Genomic DNA, 5,759 nt, shown 5'->3' with positions numbered 1-5,759 from the left:
ATAAATAATTAAAGTGTATAAGTACCTCTAACACACATAACAGTAACGCGCGTAACTTTTCGTTACGTGTGTTACCTTGAATAAAATTAATTATAAAATTTTAACTATTGGCAGTTTTAATTCGAGAATTTTTTCCGTTGCATATCTTGCCTTCTTAATTTATAAAACAAAAAATTTTTAAATTTTCTTTTTTACTAAAGTTTTTACAGAAAAAAATGCAAAATTATGTTACGTGTGTTACTGGGAAATTAGACTATCTTGATTAATCGACTTTCAAACAAGCAAAAAAATTTAGGCCAAATTAAAAAAATACATTAAACAATGATAAAAGAGTAAAATAGTTATATTTATTACTAAAAACTATTTTATTGCTCTTTAATATTTTAAGAACTCCATTGGAATATAACATAACAAAGAAGAGAACTCCTGTTAAAATTCATAGTGTTCCACCTTTTGTTAGAATTCACATAAATATTTTTTGTAATTCAAAAAACTATCTTAACTATTAAAAAATGTACATCTTCTAGATTCCGAAATTGTGTCATTTTTGATTTTACGATAATTTTGAAAATTTAGTCACTCAGGACCACTTTTCGTGGAATCGCCCAATTTCTAGTACTTAAAAAGAAGAGAATAAGAACAAAAAGATTGCAGAAAACTGTCACAAAGATTTATAAATACCTTATGTAACATGCATATGCATTATGCAGTATCAACATTAAAATTTTACAATATAAAACAATTAGAAGAAGTTTACATTTAAAGATAGAATCTGTTTAATAATAAAAATATAATTTGAATTTTAATCTACAAAGAATATATAATAGCAAATTTTCTCAGATTTAATGTTTAGAAAATATTTAAAAACTTTTGTATAACAATTTTGAATAGGCCACAGTAAAATGTTATTAACCCAATAAAAGACCCTGTACAAGAAATTTTTCTTTTTCAAAAATTGCTATCACGATAACCCCCAAAACTTTTTAGAACAGAAATAACTAATACATAATTAAGATTATAAAAGTCCTGATAAGATTAAGATAAATTAAGGTAATTAAGTAAGTTAAGATAAAAAGATCTGAATGATTAAAAAAGTTCCCTAAGGTCAAAAAAATTTCCTCAGAACACTTTCACTACTGCTCTTTCTACTTCTGTGTATGGTTTTTAGAAAATGAAAGCTTGTAATTATTTCCGGCTGTGATACAATACAGGTTATTTTAAATGCAGAAGAGGAGATGAAGAATAAATTCTGTCAACCTATAAGAGATAAAAATACATTATTTAAAAGTATTTAAAAAAAATAATAAATAAATAAAAGGTTAATAAATCTCTTCTTTACAATTGATTTAATTTTTTTATACTTTTACATCATTATCATTCGATTTCTTTGTGTCTTCTACAGAATTAGTGATTAACATTTGCTACGCTGTCAACTAATACAATCAACTAATAATATCAAACTTTTTCCTAATACAATTTCGACTACTCCCCCTTAAAATTTACACAAAATTCTAACACAATTTCAAACATAAAAAAATTCTTAATTTTTTAATATATTTCAGTAAAATTGTTTAAAAGTAATAGTAGTGTTTCAAAATGGACTACACCACATAAAATTTAACTGTCTTTATTGAATATTCATTTAGAAAAAATAATAAATAAATTTAAACTATGCTCAAAATACAGTTACTGCTTTACTAAATTTGAAAAGAAATAACTTCCTACTACTCAAAAATAAATTGCCGATTAATGAGCACTTGAATTGTGCTGACTGTTACTTCCAATTTGTATATTTTTTAGGAGAATGAAGTTAGCAATCAAGTAACAAAATTAGTATCAACTCTTCATTAATATTAAAACAATATTTATAAAATGCATAGATTAAAATTTTTAATTTACTTTGACAAAACTTGAATTTGATAAGCACAATGAGACATAGGCTATATATGTGGTATTTCATGAGGATTGCTCTTAATATGTCTTTTCAAATACCTTATCAAAAAATTAGTATTAGCGAACTAGTATTTAAGGAAGGAAAAAAAAACACAGTCAAAAAATGACAAATCACTTTTCTGGAAGACAAAAAAAATATACAACAAGACACATTTGACTGTATAAAAAACACATCTTCAAGTTTCAACACCCAATTAAACCTGTTTTGATGTTAATTACATTACATTTTTTAACTGTAAATAGTCAGATTTCAATAGTGCATATGTTTTCCCCATACTTTTGTACTAATTGTAACATACACATTTTTTGTTTTCCTTTCTGATAAGGATTATTAAAATACATATCAAAAGCAGTATTTAGAGAACACACTTTATATTATATATTAAGTATTATATCTATGTTCGTAAAACTAGCACATTTTAATCAAATTATTTAAGATTTTGCATATCGTATGCTTCCGGAAAGAGAAAAAGAAAAATTTTTTTGCTCTTTCTTAGAGCAAGTAATGTAACTTTGAACAAAAAAAAATTTACTATTCTATTACATAAGTAAATAGAAATACAAGCAAGTCCATAGGATTTCAATTTAATAACTGTAGCATAGCATAAAGCATCACGAACAGTCCAAAATGAAGTTGACTAAAGAAATATTAAACATTTTTATTCAACAACAAAACTTTCTAAAGTTCATCAAGAAACCTCATGGAAATAATTTTAAATTATTATGCATGGAAATAAGATATTCTCTGTATGAAACAATTTTAGTGTCAAGTAAGCTAGAGTAAATAAAACATAAGACATTTGGCAAAAAAGATAAAGTCAAACAAACAGACATTTTGAAACTCTCAAGCAAATTTGTATAAAGATCAAACCAATATAAAAAGATTTTAATATTAAGCTAGAGTTGCATAAAAATTTAAAATAACTGAATTTTAATATAGAATTAACAACTAATCTAATTCCTAAATGAGACATATGGATCTCCATGTTTTTAAAATTCCACACTAATCATGACACAAAATTTTCTCTATAAGCAATTTTTCTTTAATTAAATATAGACAGAAAGTAACCAAAAACAACAATTACTTATATAAAATTTTGACAGAAAATAATCTGTATTAATATCCACACAGTAATAAAAGTTAAGCAATAAATTATACTATAAAATGATAGAGCTGAAAAAAAGTAATTTTCTATATATATTTTATAAACTAAATGTTTTATAAACTTTAATAAAAATTATTAATACACAAACAGATCGGGAATAAATGAACTATTAGGCATGGAATACAAATTTTGTGGTTATTTCAGATCATTCAGTTCAGAAATACTTCTCATAATCAATTAAATACACAAAAATATCATATATACATTAGTACAACGTATACTAGTATGTGATATAATTAGTAGTATTTAAAATAGAAAACGTAATATTCATTTTAAAAGCACATATAGTTGATTATAAACGAAGAAATTCTCACTTACCCGATAATATAGAGAAGTTTTCAAATCCTACTAATACGTCCAAATTTCTTGAAAAAAAGGTTCAAAATAAACATATTCCCTGTAAACAAAAACAACTTCTTCTAAATCGTCACATTTCCCTAAAAATATTTCCCTACTGGTGAATGCGCGCGCTTACTTTGATCAAAGTACTTTGATCGTGTCAACCCACCTTAAGCCTGTCTCCAGCCAGGTCAACGAGCCAACCTTACGATTAGTCTCCAATTTTTGAAGTGATGTAGCGTCAGTAACGAAAACTTACAAATGCATGCAGCTCAACTGAATTAAGAAAAAACAATGGTTATTTTGGAAAATTGGATTTTATAAAAGACTCGCAATATTAAGCATTGAGAAAAGTAATGCGTATAATAATTCAACAATATTTCTAGAATTGTATAACTTTGTAAATAACATTGTTAAAGTGATGTTGTCCGTGGTTCGTATCATTCTTCTCTAAATGTTCTCTGAACTTCAATATCTGCATTTTACTTTAAAAAGTTATTTGAGCAACTTTTTCTCATTCATTTTTTATATTTTGTTTCCCCATGTCGCTTTCATTTTTTTCTTTTTTTAATTAAAAGAATTCGTTAATTCTTTAACTGTAAATAAATGTATAAAGAGAAGAAGAAAATTCCATCAATATACCATTAGCTAATGTATCTAAGCGATTCGGTCGATGAAAACTACATAATAAAAAGGTTTCATATGCTTTTTTTTTAAGAAAAAACTATACAATTCGACATTAAAATTCATTAATATTATGGGTAATGATAGATAAGTAATGAATATCCATTAGTCATGCAGACTAAAATTAAAAAGATCTTTGTACTCGTCATCTCTTTCATATTTCCATAAAAAAACAATGCGTTTTTTGTGATATTGAAGCAAAATATCTGGCGATTATTCCATTCAGATGATTATTCCATTCAGAATTTTTTATTCTGAAAAAAAGTTCGACGTTTTTGTCCAAGACTATCATTAATTATATAATATGAAGTAAAGTGAAGTTATCAATATTGCCTAAAGTAAATTTGCTGCAGTAAAGCTTATTGTATTTCAATGATAAAGAGAAGTAGTGATAGCTGAAATGAAACTAAACAATTCGCCATCTCTTAGGTTTTTTTTTTGAAAACTTAGCTTTTTGCTTATGACTAGTATTTTAGACTAGTATTTTATTTAATTGACTATTCAATTTATAGAACTTTTTTGAGTGTTATTTGCATTTGAATAACATGGAGAGGAAAAACATGTTGAACATGTGTTAAAAGTAAACTATTAAATATACCAACAATGCAAACAACTAAAATTTTTCTCAAAGCTGTAGACATTCAATTGAATAAAGTAAAAATCTAAGTTTATGGAAGCTGGAACAAAAGAATTTTACATAAAATTCATATGAAATAAGGATATAAAATAGAAATATATAGTATCTTCAAATAATAATGGGTAAGAATTCTGTTAATATTATAACTATCTACTGTGTAATTTTAAATTTAAAAACATTACTTATTAGTTTTCCGCACAGAAATTTAATCATTTTGAAAAGTTAAAAGCTTAAATTTGTTAGGCAAGATTACAGCATATACTCCGTACATTGTTACTGGGTTATATTGCGAATAAAGTCATTACGTTTGACACAATTAATATTAAAATATACTAGATAGAAATTAGAAAAAACTCACTTGACAATCTAGTTAACCTTCTCGGACATTTGTTCTACTGAACTATGTTCATTCTATTATACTAATTAAAATTAATGAGTATTCTTTTTCCATTTAAACATGGCTAAAAAGTTTTCTAGCTTCAAAAATTAAAGATTTGCTTAAAAACCTGGGACTCCATCCGCTTTAACAGATTTTAATTGGTGTTCAGCTCATATTACTTCCAAAATAAAAAAAAAGCTTCATATTATGTACATTTTTAACTTTTACTTTACTTTAACTTTTTTCAAACTCTATATTGTTAGACAAAGGTAAATATGTCGAATATTTTAAAACTGACAGTAAATGGAAGCAAATAATCCCACTTCAGTGTTAGCTATAATTGGTTACTTAGCTCACATTAAAAAAAGAAGAAAAAACTGCCGATTTCTCAGCAAAAATGCTGTTATTTGTTACAACTACGGTGATGAGAAAAATATACCGAAATTTGCCAAAAAAAATCGTAGCATTTCTTACAGTGCACGTTTCATGATACGTTTACTGCTACTAGATATGTTTTTTGTCTACACTGTTGCCAGTGTGATGATAAATATCAATAACTATTGCCGGAATTTTAGCCTTCACCGATGAAATACGATAGGTG

At 25.7% G+C, this 5,759-nt stretch overlaps 1 long non-coding RNA gene across 1 annotated transcript; it reads right to left on the bottom strand.

Moving 5' to 3' along the window:
- Positions 1 to 666: 666 nt before the first annotated feature.
- Positions 667 to 4,684, bottom strand: LOC107439997 (uncharacterized). The gene is made up of 2 exons (XR_001583589.3): positions 3,438 to 4,684; positions 667 to 1,257 (listed from the first exon to the last, which is right to left on the bottom strand). It is a non-coding gene; the product is annotated as an uncharacterized lncRNA (long non-coding RNA).
- Between the last annotated feature and the right edge of the window lie 1,075 nt (positions 4,685 to 5,759).

Source organism: Parasteatoda tepidariorum, chromosome 3 (assembly GCF_043381705.1).
Source record: "Parasteatoda tepidariorum isolate YZ-2023 chromosome 3, CAS_Ptep_4.0, whole genome shotgun sequence".
Taxonomy (NCBI): domain Eukaryota; kingdom Metazoa; phylum Arthropoda; class Arachnida; order Araneae; family Theridiidae; genus Parasteatoda; species Parasteatoda tepidariorum.
This window is presented reverse-complemented; position numbering and strand designations above follow the sequence as displayed.